Raw genomic sequence first — 16,970 nt, 5'->3', positions numbered from 1 at the left:
CAGCTGTGTATGCTCTGGAGCTGGGGGCTATACCGGATTGTACCTGATTTTACAAGAGGCACAGTAACCAAGTAAAGAGGATAGTTTAGCTGACTTGTACAGAGGCAACCTGAAAAAAAAATCACACTTTATTACCCAAAGCATTTTGCCTCCATATTTATTACCTGCAACAATTATGCAGAGGCACATTTTACCACAGTCATGTAAACAGAAGTTATTTACTGTGACGAAATATGATAGGCGCGAGGCTGAGCAGAAGATGTACATCTGCGGCTGATGCGTACTGTGCCACTCGACGGTAACCCAAGTGGAAATCTTCTTAACTGTGTGATGCTCATAAATATTTCCAGGCTGAAAACTTTGCATTCTCAAGATGTAAAGACAATGGAGGACTTTGGCTTTACTGCGAACGGATGTCCGAAAGGCTGACGCATGGCATCAGCTCGAGTGAAGGTTGGTGTCATAGCTGTTCTCAATTGTCTGATTATTTTTACATTCGTTCCGTGTTTCAGACATGACTGTGATCAGATCTGAATCACCAATAGATGGTAGCATTGCATCAACTGAGATGTCCCCTTTGCTGTTGTCTGTGCTGTTCTGCTTAGTCTAACCGTGGCGTTTTGCTTTCCGTGTCATGATTTTTGCTTTTATTTACCGTTTACTTTTATATTTATAGTATTTTAAAGACTGCTTTCAAGTGCTTCATATCAGTGTCATTTAGTGGCTGGTGCAGCAGACCATCAGAAAAGATATATGTGTGGCAATGTGTATTCGTGATTGTGCTGATATTATACACGTTAGCACTTCTGTTTATGTGACTGAGCTCCGATGCTTTACCACGGTATGATGGTAGAGTTAGATCATATCAAGAGTGGTGTTTGGATTTGTGCATCCATGAGTTGTGATCCCGAACAGGATTCCTCTAAGATGAGGCTCGTTCAGCACGTTGTCTGCCTGTTTGTGTGTGTTTCAGCCTTTTGCTCAGCGTTCTCCCACAGTCTCCAGTACGTGACACCTACAGACAAAAAGGATGCATTATTGAACATCTACTTTACGTACAGACACCCCTCTTCTTCCGTAAATCTGATTTACGTACATCCGGATTTACGTAAAAAATTCCCGGCACACACATTATTTACGGACAACGCTTATGCAAAACATCTGAAATACGTTAAGCACAAGTTGGTGTAGCCAGACAAGACAGGAAGCTGCATCTTCCCAGTTCTCGCGTGTCTTCGGCCACGAACACATCTCCTCTCATTAGCATAGTGCTTTCTTTCCCATATTTTTTTTACCCATTTCATTATTCACAATGCCTGGTGGTAAACGTGCACTTGACGGAATACGAGAACCATCTCGCAGGCATACAGCAATCGATTTGGAGATGAAACTGAAAATAATAAGGCAGTATAAAGGTGGACAAAGATTATTGTCCATGGAATGGGGACAAGGTTTAGCTGTATAGACTATAAATATGATAGTGAAGGATGCTGCACGAATAAAGGAGCATTCGATGATGTTAAATGGTGGAGGGGGAATCTGACATATGTAACTTTTGACTTATGTAAGGGGTTGAAGAATGGTCTATTTGCATAAGTTGAGGGGTGTCTGTACAGCACATTCTAGTGTTAACCTACATAAATAACTAATTCAAGTGTTTTTAGAGTTATTGCGCTGCAATTGGAAAACCTGGGTTCAAATCCCTGGTCTTGCTGCAGTTTGTAATGTTGTTAAATTGTAATGTTGTTTCAAGTTAATAAAAGATAATAAATGTCCTTCATGGACTGGCATCAAATCCTTGGCACTTACTTCCTCAAACTCCATGTTTCCAGCATAGGTTCTGAACCACCACAGCTCTCCTTAGGATAAGCGTTTAATAAAAAAGAATACGTAAATAAAAGCCTTACAGCAAATTTTAAATTCATTATAGCTTGATCTGATGTTTTTATGCAATTCATCAAAGCACATCTGTATTGTTAAGCTTTTATTGATTGTAGTGGTTCAATATATGAGCAAATCAAGTTATGAACATCGTTTTGGTCCCAGTTCTGTTTGTAAGTTTGGGATTTAGTGTATGTAGCTAATGCTTTTATCCAAAGTAACTAACAATGTTCATGCTCTATAGGGGTTCAAACGCGGGTCTCTTGTGCATAATGCAGCAACTCCAACCACTGATGCCAGCAGCCCGAAGTAATATTAACAATATAAGGGTTTCCAAGTGATTGTGATGAGTGGAAAGGAAAGAGTGTTGCATATGTGACTTTATTTTGGGCAGTTATAGAAGAAATCTTTTCCTCCATTAACAGCATTGAGAAACCACAAGCTAATGACATTCCTTCTCTCTCAGAGTTGTCGTACCAGCATACTTTATCATAGGGTCAATAGTCAGAGAATAGAAGTGGAGCATTTATTTATTTTTTTCTGGTGACCTGTGAGGAGCCACTCTGTGTCCCTCAGCTGTTTGTGCTGACCTGCAAAAAAAGGGAGGTAGCTGTCAGTTATCCAGGTCCTGTTTGCTCAGGTACACAACTGTTATTCTCTTGCTTCTGCTCAGTAGGTGACATGACCATAGTTCTTCTAGCCCCTGTTCAGTAGGGAAAACGACCATGGTTCTTCTAGTCCCTGTTCAGTAGGGAACACGGCCATAGTTCTTCTAGCCCCTGTTCAGTGGGGAACATGACCATAATTCTTCCAGTCCTGTTCAGTAGGTGACATGACCATAGTTTTTCCAGGTCCTGTTTGTATGGTGATGCATCATTTCACAAAGCATGGGCAATGTTTCATTCTCTAATATTGCTACTCCACATGGGGAGACCTATGAAGTGCAGCATATACTTGTCACAGATGCAGTTATAAGCAAAGAGGCAATCGGAGTGTGGCTGTGACCTGAGGGGGTAGAACTTTTTCTGAAATGTAGGTTTCTCTCCTGAAATATATTAACTTTGACGCAGATGTCACATCCCACTCAGGGCCAGCATGAGGGATTTTGGCTCACCTAGGTAAGAATCAATCTGGCACCCCTTAGACTTCTATCTCAAAATGAATACAGATACACATGTACATAAATATTTTATATATACGGTACATACTGTAATAGCTTGTGGTATTATTTATTTAATTGCAAATAGGTTCTTGTGACAGTTGTGTTTTATTCTGTTCTGTGTTTTAGGGTGTGGTTGGGAGAATGCATGTGACGTAAGAGGTGTAGGAGTGCGCATGTGTGTCAGGGAGTGAGGAGTTGGAGAGAGGAGGTGTGTGAGTTGGAAGTGTGAGCATGGTCTGTTAGACTTATCTTAGTTGTTACTGTCGTTGGTTGCAGACGAGACAGCAGTCTGTCTTCTTGTACAGAACTTTTATAAACCCCAGTCCTGTTGGAATTACCCCTAGTGTGGTTCCGAACTCCTTCGGGTCGTTACAATACATATACACAGGTAAGCCACCCTGCAGCTGATAGCGTTGTGATTAAAGTTGCTGCACTTGAATCCGAAGGTTGCCGCTTCCAGTCTTGCCTACTGCTGTAATACCCTTGAGCTAAGTGTTTTTGCAGAATTATTCCAGTAAAGTTGTTGAGTTGTATAATTGAATACATAATTGTAGATAGTTTAATGTTGTAACTTGCTTTGGAGTTAGAGTTACAGTAATCCTAAGATTACTGTCGTACTCTATTATAAATACTAATTTATTTTCAATTTTAATAACAAATTTTGGTGCCCCAACACCATTGCTTAGGTTTGCCAGTTATAAAGCCAGCAGTGACCCCATTGTCAGATTGGTAAAAGCTTGTGTTGAAACTGGCGATAAAAATTTCTGTCCATCAGACAAGTGCTGTGGTCACAGTCCCCTGTAAGATGTCTTGTTGGATCTAGAAGTGGAGGTGGACGCAGACAAGAAGAATATAGTGTGCCAAATGCCCAGCAGCTGAGGACTGGGGACATCAGTGAGTCTCCCCTACAGCTGTTTTTGCCAAAAATGAAACACAACCTCTGGACCCTAATTGTCCTCCATCCTCTTTCTTACATTCTTTCCTAGGGTTATTAATGTAAAACTAAATTTTACAAAGTAATTCCTGGCATGAGTGTACCTTCCGAAACTGTATACAATAAGAGCAATTTGTTAATATTTGTGGATTTGATCGTTATGTTCCAACATGCTCCTGGTGGCGCGAAAACCCCACCCACTCCTGGTACGCCATTCCTAGCTGTATTTCACCACGGTTCAGAGGAGCTCTTGTACTCACGAAGAAATGGCAGTCGACCGGAACGGCTCCAGTAACAGTTGGGCTATGGGGGCTATGGGAGGTGATATTCTGGTGTATGTAAGTCATGCCAAATGCCGAATTAAACCCACTGAAAATCGTGGATATGTGTTGACACTGCTTGGTCAGCTGTCAACATGTGCATAGTCCACATGTGTGTTTGGTCACTGACCAGGGTATATGTAGACTATTTGCAGTTTGGTCCATGAGCGCTGTATGAAACTCTGTTGAATGAGTGCTGTGTGTATGAACGTGCACTGAGCCCATTGCTTTCTCTCAGTGAGAGTCATCAGCAGGCTGTCGCTAATGGAATATTTATCAACATGGGGTGCTTTTCATAGGTAAGATAATGCTCATAAAGAAACTGAGTTTCCTAAATAAAGTCTTTCCAATTAAAACACTGTAATGAACAAACTGTAATTAAAGTGTGTTCGCTTTTCAGTGATCTGTTCAACTAGTGCACTGCAGGTGCAGGAGAAACATCTAATGCAAGCATCAGCTTCCTCCTTAGAGAAGGGTCTTCTGCATATGAGGGAATGACTCTCTGATTGAGGAAAAGCAGGGCGAACAGCAGAATGGTTCTCCTGTCCAGCCATGTCAAAAATAAAATAATCCACAGCAGTAAGTGTAAGTGTGAGCTGGAACAGTAACTGTGACAGGGGCCCTGGTGATTCTGGAAATCAGGGATCATCTCAGCATGTGCTTTCAACACGCACTCCCTCTTGACGCTTGGATGAATGATTACAGGGTTTGTCATTCTTACAGGAGTCTCTCCCCTGTGGTCCTGACGGATTGGGCTGATGTCTTTGGTCCACTTTTGTAACGAGGCTTCCGCAGATACACATGGTAAAATTGGGTCGCTGCTTTTCTTAACTATCCTCCCAGCAGATCCCGTGGGAGTTAATAGACCCGCTCGCTGCACTAGAAAGGGAGCCTGGTATTTTAACTTCGATTGTGTGGTTGTCTACCTGAGAGCACCTGAGAGGAAAGCACAGACTGCCTGTATGTAGTCAATCCATCTCCATTTGTTTAGCTGTTGGGCCATTTGAAGAGCACGGCTTGCATGGAATCTCGCAGGTCCAGGGTACTGGGGTTCTTTAGCAGAAACATGATGTGGACCCTGTGATATCCAATGGGCCAGGCTTGGAGCTTCCAGTATTCCTTTGCACATTGTACACTGACTGCAACATGAGATCTACAGCTTGTGTTCGTACCATTTCACCCAGTGAGACAAAGAACTGGAAGCAGCTCTAGTGACACAAAGAGGGTCTGATGTCCTGTTTGCTTCTCATACCTGGAGACCGACGCTGCTCTGGGACACATTCTGCCTGATGGGGTTTAGTTTCACACCTGTGGGTGGAGGTGGTGCAGGACGGGGATCGACAAGGCAGAGTGAGAAAGTGGAAACAAATGTAGGTGCAGTCATGTCTATTTGCATTTTCTTACCCGCTATGGTCTTTTTGAACATTTAAATGTATTTTAAACTGTTTTAGGGTGATCCCCCAACAGAAGAACACAGAGAAAGCCATTGTTCTAAAACTTTTTGTGATCTGCTCAGAGAAGCCAATTTCATTCCTATTTTCACATGAAGTGCTGTGAATTTCACAAAACTTGAATCATCAATATGACCCAGGAGGAGTCACTCGTTAGGTTTTGTTTTCAAAGTGTACTACATTCAGTCTCCGTAATTTCATTTGAAATGTTTTTGTTCATTTATCAGTTCATCACATCCCTTTTGAGAGTGTATTTCTTTTAAATTTCCCTCGTAAGCCAATAATAATAATATTTAGTTTTTTAAAAATTTGGTTTTAGTTTGGAATTATTTCATTTTCTTATGAATAAGAAGCATTCATAAGAATAAACATTCTTCATTCGCCCATTCATTCACTGGTGATAATAACTTTTCCTAATGTGAGATTGCAGAGTTACGTATATTTGAAATAAATGTAATTTAATTAAATGTGGAGGAAAACTCTAGCTTTCAAAAAAGTTTTAGTCCACTATAAAGCACCATTAAATTTCTGATATCAAGTTCTAATATGAAGTAAAATGTAAATTTTCAAAAATTTCTAAGTAAAATTAGCTTTGCACCATAGTTTAATTTGAATCTTTTGTTTTACAGTCTTAATTTGAGCCAAAATTGGCTAAATGTAAATTAATTTTTTTTTTTTTAAAAAAAAAAAGTTTCTGAAACTTAAAAATAAGTAATCATGTTGTTAATGTTTTAAATATTTGGAAATATTTTCATCAATTGTAATTCATTTTGAGTTCAGCAGGCTCTGAAAATATTTCTTTGGATAAAAATGTAATTTGCCTTTCATCCTTCATCTCCATAATTTTCCCATATACACCGATAGTGTTTTTCAGTATTCATTACTTTAAAATAAATTTTTCAATAGTTTTATTTTAGTTCATTTTTATTTTTTATTTTTTACCATAAACCACAAGTTAAAATGATGCTCTGGACGATTATTTATTTACATGTTATATGTAAAACGTTTCTATATATGTTTTATTACTCTGAAATTACTGAAACATTTCATTATAAAAAAATCTTTTCCTTTTTCTGTTTTCAAATAAATTGTTACATTTATTAAATGCATGTATACAATCAAATTTCCAATTAGATATATTGTAAAGCTGTACGTCCGTGATTAGTTGTTTTGCAGTAAAAAGGGAAAACTGGATTTTTTCAGAAAACGTTTGTTTTCAGCATTTATTTTATAGCGCCGTTAACTGCTGATGTGTTGTGGCATTTCTCTGATGTTCAGAAGCTATTTCTCACTAAAGCAGTGGGCAGAGTCTTTCTGTGAAAACCCCAGCATACCCTTTTCTCAAGTAAGAATATGGTTCTGACCAGAAGAGAATCACCAAGTCCAGAAAGGAGGCTCTGCGCTCAGGGTGGAGTACAGCCGCCCAAAAGAAAAGGTGCAGTTGTGGGTGGGGGGATTACCACATGCTGGGAAAAAGAGTTAAATCCTTTGTCCTGATTAAGTGGCAACTTCTTGTAAAAGTAAAATTAATTGAGTCTTATTGAGAAAGATGAATCTAACTCAGCTCAGTCTAGAATGAAGCATTTTCATTGTTAGATGTGTTCATTTATATTGAACAGTAGCTGGCTTGAGTGCCACGTGTGACAAACAGGACCAGGCTGAACTTGATATAACTGAGCAACAGTGCTCACCTGGTGTCACACACCTGTCCTGGCTGCTGATTGGGATCATGTGCTCTCTTGGTCATGTCTGGACACTGGTGTGTGGTTCGGAACTGGAGTAAGCACAGCTCACCTCCTCTGCACCTGATCTTCACTCACAGTTAGTGACAGTTTGCTTTTGTCGTATGTGTCTGCATCCTTGTCCCCGAAGGGTTAACCTGCTCCCCTGGGACACTATAGCTGCCTGTTCCAACCGCGACTGACAGAAGTAAATCACAGAGATGTGCTCTCCTGTTTCTCGTAAGTGTTCCTGTGTCACATCACTTGACAAAGTGCCCTGCTGTTGAGAAGGAGTTGCATGGTCGATGATGTTCCTGATAAAGGCAGATGTGATAAATTTGTGTCTGCCACTGCATGCATGCCTACAATGGGGATTGGGTGCAGGCTGTGCGTGGACTGTGCGTATGCGTGTTACATGTGGACTGTACGTGGACTGCGTGTCCTCACTGCCTCTCTGCTGCAGGGGACATAGTACTGCTAGATCTGATTTTTGTGTCTTCATTTTCTGTGCCCCTGGAGCACATTTGCATTCAACAATCTGAGACCAAAGCTTCCTCCAGACTCTGGCAGCTTCTTTGAAAACACTTAAAAAAAAAAAAAAAGAAAACTTTATTAGTGGTTGCCATGGTGATGCAGTCGCCTAGTTAGAACTCAGTGTATGTTTGTGCGTGCAGGTGTGTGTGTATGTCTGTGTGTATGATCTTTCCTGTGTTGCTCTGCTGCTGGAAACCACTCTGGCGGGAAGAGATGTTGCCGTGGTGATTGGTTATTGGTCGTTCTTTCCTGGAAACTGTCGCAAGGTATGACATAACAGGGGAGGGGCTTCCTGGCCCTGATGAGTACTAGTATGTGAACAGAACCAAAGGGTTGGATTTATTCCTGATTTATGACCAGCTGGTTATTGCCATACACGTCAGGGTGCTGCTGTTTTGTCTGTGCATCATATGTTCAGGTACACAATTTTTCATGTGCTCTTTTATTCTGCTTTTAATTGTGATGAATGTGTTTTACCGCAAAACCATCATCAGTGAATGTGTGTTCAAAATCATTACCAAAGTCGGTGACAGATTATTTACTTTAGTTAAACTGTTTAAGGTGATCCTGGGGAGGCTTGTAGTAATGTTTTAACTTCCTTAACTTGTAGTAATATTTTCCCTGCTTTAAGAATAGCAGATGTCTTAGGACTGTGGGAGGAAACCAGAGCATCGGCGGTGACCTGCACAAACACGGGGAAAATTTCACACAGACTGGGCTGAATTTCAATCTGTGCTCAGGTGCTATGAGACAACAGCACCATCATACTACCCTATACATTCCATTAAGTATTAATAAATGAAGTTAAGTAAGCAAGCAGGGTTACAGAGGAAAACTTGGGTCCTGTATACATTTCTGAAACTGGAGGACTCTGAGCTGGCAACCCACTAATCATTTCTTCCCCCAATTTTAATTTAATCCTAACAAAAAATAATTTTACTTTTATCAAAATCGAACTGTTAATATTTCATTGTTTTATTATCTGTTTTTAAAATGAAAGCTAATGTTGATAAGTAGTCATAAAATTTTAAAGCAACAGAATTTTTTGTTTTCCTTTTTTCATTTTTTTTTAACAATCTAATTTGGTGATGTAGCCCTAAGTTTTTTGTTTAAGCCAGACTCCTGAAGTATAAAATACTATTTAGGGTAATTTGGCCATTGTAAAAATATACTGTAGTCAAAATTCTGAGCTATTTTCTAGTGGCTGTAGACAGATATAGTGGATGACGCAGAGCCACTGTTGCATGTGTTGCATGTTGCATGCTTTCTCAGACTCGCGGGTGACAAATTGTTCTGAATATTACACTTTAATAATAGGGAAACAAAAACTGTGACATTTTGAGTTTATCACCTAATATCTAATTTTTTTGTTTCTGGAAGCGGCAGCAGGTTTGTGAGCGTTGTGTCTTTTTTGCCGAACAAAGATGTGACCATTTTGCTTTCAGCTGGAGAAATCTCACTGACTAATGCCATGCCTCTTCGCTCTGTTTCTGGGTCATTGATTTTAATACTTGTATAAATATACGAGTAGGATGTTGTTTTTCAGTGTTGTGTTGCATTTAATGCAGTTTGACATATTTGGAGTAATGGTCCCTGCTGAGTGAAGAAATGATGTTGAGTAATATCCTGTTATTTTATCATTAGCATTATTATCTCAGGGATCCATTGTCCCATCACTGTGCCATTGTTGAGAAAGTCAGAGGTCACAGGCATAGATGACTGGGTCAGTTTCTCTAAAAATGTGATTGTTCAATCAGAAACTCTTGTGAGTGAAGTTGGACCTCTTGTGGTGGTTTGTGGTCACATTTGTTTTCTCGGTGTACGAGAGACGCCCAGCTCTGGAGCTCATGACATGGCTGACCGATACTTTCCGTTATCTGCGCTTTTTCATTTAGGGCGAGATGTACCGCAAACCGTTTTAACGGTCCCAACGGCCGCACTCATCTGACAGTTCTGAACCCCCGTATTTTTTGGGCAGATTTGCTCGTGTCACTTCCCCCCTTCTTTTTACCTCATTTTCTGTGAACTCTTGCACATTCTCGCATGTACGTGCTTCAGCGTTTTGCTTCTTAGTGTTGCTGCCTCTTCCTGTTGAGTGGGTCCAGCCACGTTGGTGCTGCCTTGGGTACCAGGACCTACGGTATGTGTGAAATGGACAGGTGATGGTGAGTGTCCACACCCTGCACAGGGAGTGAGCAGCTGGACAATTTGTACATGTGGGGGGGGGTTGGGTGACTGCAGTGCGGGGCTTTTTAAAGTTGATTCTGTGAAGCTGTTGGGTGTTCCTGACAGGTGTTCCAGCAAGACAGGTAGTCCACAGGAAGAGCCGAGGTTTGATAAAAGCAAGGAGATGGAGGGACAAACTCGACGTGTGGGACACATGGGACAAAGGACAGTGGGCAATGAAAGTTAGTGAAATGGGTTGAAAAGGTTAGCAGGGGCGTATGCCAGCGCGTGGGCGTGTGCTTTTACGAGGGCATGGCCTGTGTGTGTTAAATGTGTGACACAGTAGGTGTTGGCGCTGGTGAGAAGCGGTTGGCAAAGCAAGCGGCGAGGTGGAGAGGTCCAGGAGGCTGCATTGTGCGAGACACCGCGAACTAGCTCACGGTTTCATTCGCGGTAGGAAGAGGGAGGAAGGGAAGGAGGGACATGAGGTATGGTGAGATGAAAAGAAGGAATAAAAGGGAGACGGAAAGTGAGAGAAGCACAGAGCGAGGGAGTGAGAGAGAGAGAGGGAGCGCAAGAGAGAGAAAGGGAGAGATCGCAGCGGCGCTCTCCTCCTGCCTCCGCTCCTGCTCTCGTCCACATGCTCTCTCACATTCTCTCTCACGCTGTCTTTTCCTCTCTTTCTCTCGTTCCGCACCTGTGCTTCGCGCCCCCGAAAGAGGATGTTCCTCTGCTCGATGGCAGGACGTGAAGGCTGGGGCGCCGTCCATGCCGTCAGCTAGCGAAAGCAGCTAGCGCCCGAGCTAGCGGCCCACCGGCACCTCGCGCTCCTCGCCGCCTCAGCCCTGCGCGGCGGGGCTACCGGGCCTGCCACAATCGAGGTACCGTCCCTTCTGTTCCCTTTTCCCCTCTTTGCTTACAAGTCGAAGCCTGATAATAAGAGGGAAAGAGAAACTTGTGATTTAAAGGAAGCCACTGTGGTTTCTTGCCAGCACAATTACACTGTACTTTTTATTTATATAGGATTTACAAGGTTTTACTTTAGCTCTCTGCCAAGATGGATCAGGAAATCAAGCTGCATGCACAAATTGTTTAATGCATTATTCAGCGTCAGCTTCACTGTGCGCGCGGTACACAGCTGATTTTACAGTACGTGTGCATCGACCGCACCTGCACTGCTCAGTAATGTTAGAGGCGATGAAATAATCTAGGTACGCTTCTCCCAGCTTCGTACTCCTACACTGGTAATTGCCCGTTTCCTATGTGATGTGTAATAAAAATGACACCTGTTTCGGCAAATGATTTCCTGGATAATATTGGATGGGAGAACTCATCAAGTTCACAGCGATTACATGATTGCTGAGACGGCTCGCACAGCTCTGCAGCTCCACACGCTCGCGTGTTTCCCACAGGTTATCATGGCCCTGTCGGCATCGAGGTGCAGTGCTCCAAGGATTTCTGATGTCCTACGCCAGGTGAGAGTCGTGCGTCTCTTATTGGACGCATCTGTGAGGACTGTAACATTCCTCCGCTTGGGGGCATGTAGAGCGCTGTTCGAAACAGGTGTGCATGATGGGCCAGCAGAAGGAGGCTACACGTTTCTCATTTCTTCACTTGCATCAGTTCAGGAATGAGTCGCCATTGGATGCATGATGCGATGGTCATCAGCAGGACCCCCTGTTTTGACTTGCTGGGGATTTCATCTAGTAAGGATAACACGTTGTTCGGTGCTGCGTGGCCAGCTGCAATGAGCAGTGGGGTTTTCCTGAGTGGCGAGCTATGACTGTGACGTTTCAGTTTGATTCAGAAAAACCTCCCCTTCTGGGTACTGCTTACCTACAGATGGGCTGGCTTGTGCCTGGCTGGGGCAGTAGCTGCAGCTACGTTTCTGCTGTGTGCCATCACTTTGGAGGGACAGTGCCCGGGGACACCATGGATTCTGTGTCACCCAGTTCATATGATACAGAAAACCCACATGGCAGGACTGTTGTCATGGTGACCGGTCCTACTGACCAACTGGGCTTGATGGCCTGAGTTTAGCAGGTGCAAACAGTGAGTTTTTCTCTCTCTCTCTCTCTCTCTCTCTCTCTCTCTCTCTCTCTCTCTCGCTCCATCAGAATTGTTTATTAGCCGAGCGTAACCGTTAGTTATTAGTTGTTTAGTTAGCAGCTTTCGGCGAGGAAAGAGGGAGGGGCAGAGGGCAAGTGAGCTGGAGAGAGGGAGACAGGGGGATCTGTGGAGAGACCAGAGCACTGCACATGTCATTACCGGGTGCGTTGTCAGGGAGCACATTCCTTGGCAGAAAGCGTTGCTGTTGTAAAAGAGCCCACAAGAACACGATGTTCAGTACTTTGGATGTGAAACGATGTGTGGAGAATAAACAAGGCAGCCGAGGGTTGCGCACGGAGGGGGGTTCACCCTCATTCCAGGGGTGCTCCTGAGTTCACACACAAGCACAGTTTGAGGAAGCCACGTGTGTTTTGGAAACGATGAACAAAACTTCACACTGCAACGACACGATTCTCCTTAATTCTCCTCATTCCTTCCTTTTCCAAGTACACACCTTGTGCGTGTCAGGAAGTGTACTTTTATTTGTAACCACAGGATGGCACAACTGGCATGTTCATGTGAGAGTACCTCAACTGATGCATTTTTACACTGCGCCCCGTTTTACATTTACATTTATTCATTTAGCAGATTCTTTTCTCCAAAGCAACGTACATCTCAGTGGAAAAAACTATTTATGCATTACATTAAGAGAAAGAGACATAGCTGCAGACATGTGATTCTTAAACCTAGTTTGTTACTTTCCACTTGGTGCACCGATGTTTTAACTTGAACATCTAAATATAAGCACAGTGTCTTGGATTGTGAGCTTATAAGGAGAGCCGGCATGATCTACTGCTGCAGGTACTATGACAACTTCATATGAAAAGAGCAGAGAAAATTCTTGGAAAAGCGGGGGGTGTGAGAGTCAGGGCTGTACTGTTGCAGGGCTTTATGCTCGTGGGTTTGGCGTCTCACATCCAATGGGACACAGTGCCGGTAATGAGGTAAAGGGAGGTAACAGGGTAACAGGGAGCTCTTTAATGTGACAGGATGAAAGGTAACAGCTTGTCTGTGCATCACGACAAAGTGTTTTCTCATGAGATTGGAGGAATCACGGCAACAGGACACATGCTTGTCCCAGGGCATGCTGGGAAATAAAAATAGCTGTTTTGGGCGAGACCTGATGTGAGTGTGACTAGAGAAGTGCTACGGAGAGGTGCTGTTCGGAGCTCACGGTTGCAAGCACCTACCATTCTCTGTCAGCCATCCTCTTGTGTGTGTTGTCAAGTTTATTTTAAGGCTCAGTGCATGTGCATACGTGGTCCAGCGCCATTGGTCTGTCACCAGTGAGAGCGCTGCTCGGCGGGGACAGATTTCCCTTTGCTCTGAGGAAACCCCCTTCTTCTGTAGAACTTTTGTATGTACAGAAACACAGGAGACAGTCACTCTCTATCTAGAACAGGCTCTGATGAGACTGATGTGAGAACAGGAAGGGCCTGTACCCCTTTCCCCTGCCTCTTTCGCAAAAAATAATAGGGTTAAATAATAACCTTGAACTTCTCTTAACGGTGATGGAGATTCCCTGTATTACATGTAGGCATTGGGCTGATGCTTCTTTCCAAAGTGGTTTATGTTCTTACAGCTGGGTAATTTTACAAGAGCAATTGAGGGTATGTACCATGCCCAAGAGCACTACAGCAGTAGCTGGGATTTGAACCTGCAATCTCTGGCCCCTTACAGGTGTGGTGCTTCTAGAAGAGGAAGCCATAGATTCGATGGGAAAGCAGCTGCACGTGTGAACAAACACACTACTGGTTCTAATGATGGAGATGTTTAACCTGAGCTATGAAAATGCAGCCCGATAAATGTGTAAAACTGCAAGAAGGAAGAGCAGCTCTGCACAGGCTAAGCGTATACATCTCGTATCAGTCCAAAGAAACACATTCCGTACTCTGTTCTCTCAATTTATACCTTTGCTACGTTGCAGAATACAAACTCATTAGTGTGTTGGACACAACACTTCGCACCCAGCAGCTGGAGAACAGCCCTCTGGGTAAAATATAGCATCATTACAAGACCTGTAATGGATGATCCCACTTTATTGTGAGCTATGTGTCCAACGGCAGTGTTCTTCCTAGCCATGATAAAAATGATCTTCCGGACTTCTCAGGGATCGAAGCTTTTTGTTCGGCCCAGTAAAAGCTTGACCGTAGCCTGTCCGCAGACTTCTGCTGAAATTCTGCTTCTGATCAGAGGGTGCAGTCACAGTGTCAGTCTGAAACAAGGAAATTCCATTCTGACCAGATATGCTTCATTCATTGAAAGCCAGAACCAACATGGCTATTTTTATTACATTTAAGGTACACTTCTAGAAATCTGACCTGCATGTGTGCAGCCTGGAGTAGTGTTGTTACTCAGCTTCTGTGAATTTCAAGAATGGTAGCTCAGTCAAGAAGTGCAGTCAGTGTCGGTTTCTGCTTGAAGTTTTTTGGCACGTGGGAACTGAAGACTGACTCAGGATGACAGAGTTTCGGTGGAATTCTTCTGGGCTCTGGCCAGTGTGACTCGTGCTGACTGTATCCCCTCGTGCTCTCCTTCCCAGCCGCAGCATCCGCTCATTCCAACCTGTGCATTTGGATGGAGGGAGTGACCCTGGAGAAACCCTCTGAGTCCATCAGCAGACTCCTGTCCCAACGTTACTGGTACGTCAGTGTGTATCCTTTTGTATGTGTGTGGTTGTGTGTATGCTTGTGTCCTTTACCATGAAGAATCCTCATCAACAGGACCATTTGTCCATTTTTCCATGTCTGTCCATAACTTGCTTTCACCCTGGTCAGGATCTCATACAGTGCACACAGAGTTATCTACAGTAAAACACTATCACATCTACAGTAGTGTTCCTGTAGAGAAATTTTCAGAGACGTCAGCCTCACTTTAGTAACCAGGAGTCCGGAAATGTTCACCTGCCTGTGAGTGGGCTGATCTGTGAGTCAGTAGAGTCCATGATTGGTAAATGACAGGTGTGGTTTATGTGTAGTTATTAACAGATGTAGTTTGAATGGGGTTTTACAGGTAGGCATTATCACCGGTGATTGATGGGCGGCGGTTGGCATTAAAGACTGACAGGTGAAGCTCTGTGGAATCTAGTCTCTATTAGAGGAGCATCAGGTGCCTGTCTGTGTGTTTGTCTGTGCGCACATGTGTGTATTTGTGTGTGAGACTTTGTGTGGAGGGTCACAGGAACTGAATGGAGCATGATTCACAGCGAACAACCCCTCATACCTCGTCCCGGAGGCGCCACAGCACAGCCGAAGCCGGCAAGGGTAAGTGATGTGCCTCACTCTGTGGTCATCTGACTCAGGCGAGAGGAACGAGAGGGGGACCAACCACAGGCGTGTGCAGAGTTTGGGGGTGAAAGGGGGTAGTGGGGAGGTCTCTTTCTCTTCCCAGTTTCCCTTTTCACTGTAATCCCTGCATTGGATTCCTGTCAATCCTCTCCCACATCGCCACAGTGCCCTTCCTCTCCACAGATCTGTGGATAGATGAGTAACCTCAGCCTTCTGGGAAGCCCCTCCTCCCCCACACACACGCTTCCCTGCTTGTACTGAGTGGCTGTGGGTTTATTTTTAACTAGCCCAAACACATGCGTGTTTTTACACAGTGAAGCAGGAAATCAGACCAGACGGAGGGCATTGATCTCGTGTGTGGATACGGATCAGAGAGATGAGACTGGGTGTCTGTCGGCGAGTCTCTCTGCACTCAAACTGCTTTTCTCCTCTCTCCTGTCACACAGTCCCATATTTACCCTCTCATCCAGTTTCTGGGTACCAGCCAGCTTTTTGTAGTCTATGACCTTATTTTATATGTTAATGCTCTTACTTGACACAAGAGATCTAGTACTTTGAGAGTTAATTTTTTAGCGGGAAAATCTTATCCAGCACTGTAGATAAGAGCAGTAGTGCTTTTTCAAAACTATGGGAAATTTCTGAGCATGCTCCACCGAATTTTGACATTTGTCAGACTTTATTTTACTACAAGAATGTGTGACTTTCGAACCACATTTTTCTTTCAGGCTTCTAGAGGAATATTATTATTTAAACGGAAGATGAATGCCTCTATGCGGTCACTGTTAGTGAGAGGGAAGTTAGTTTGTTGCGCCCCCCGGTGGTAACATGCACTGCACCTCCATTCAGCCAGAGCCAGGAAGGCTATTGACTCACAGGGTAGGAATGAACGGCCTTGTAGTTTTCTTCTGCTCGCTCTGACAGCAGCAGTCACACGCGCGGGAGGGCAAGGGAGAGCAGGAAGGCGAGAGTTGCTCTCTCAGGATCTGTATGCCTCTCTGACCACAGCCGCCGGCCAGCCTGCCAGAAGGAGTTAAGGGAGCAGGAGTCCTTGATCGCAAGTCTGGGTGCCAGGAATGGCAAAAGAGCAAGGGAGCAGGTGAATCTGAGCTGCGTGTGTGAATGAGTGTAAATGTGTGTGTTCAGGCATGGTAGGGAGCATGGTAGGGAACATGGGCACTATACAGTATATGTGTAAGGGCACATTATTTGGTTTGTGTGGGTAGATGGTGTGTGCTGTGTGGGTAGGTAGTGCATCTTGCACTGATACCGGCACAAGCGAACTTGTTTTAATCTTTCTTCTGCGAGTGTAGCCGTGTGTAACTTGTGTGTAAAGAGAATGTGATGAAGTGTGTGACCGTTTTCCCATGCATTTGGAGTGTGATGACTTGTGAGTTTGAGCGCGGAA

The 16,970-nt window shown here is 43.7% G+C and overlaps 1 long non-coding RNA gene across 3 annotated transcripts in view; it reads left to right on the top strand.

Moving 5' to 3' along the window:
- The window catches only part of LOC108931590 (uncharacterized), a 37,328-nt gene that overhangs the window by 7,819 nt on the left and 12,539 nt on the right, over positions 1–16,970 (top strand). The window contains exons 2-4 of one of the 3 annotated variants that reach the window (XR_001965927.2): positions 14,821–14,920; positions 15,484–15,541; positions 16,571–16,661. This is a non-coding gene — a long non-coding RNA (uncharacterized LOC108931590). The other 2 variants (XR_001965926.2, XR_001965928.2) reach the window with 2 other exon arrangements.

Source organism: Scleropages formosus, chromosome 2 (genome assembly GCF_900964775.1).
Source record: "Scleropages formosus chromosome 2, fSclFor1.1, whole genome shotgun sequence".
NCBI classification, from domain to species: Eukaryota; Metazoa; Chordata; class Actinopteri; order Osteoglossiformes; family Osteoglossidae; genus Scleropages; species Scleropages formosus.
This window is presented reverse-complemented; position numbering and strand designations above follow the sequence as displayed.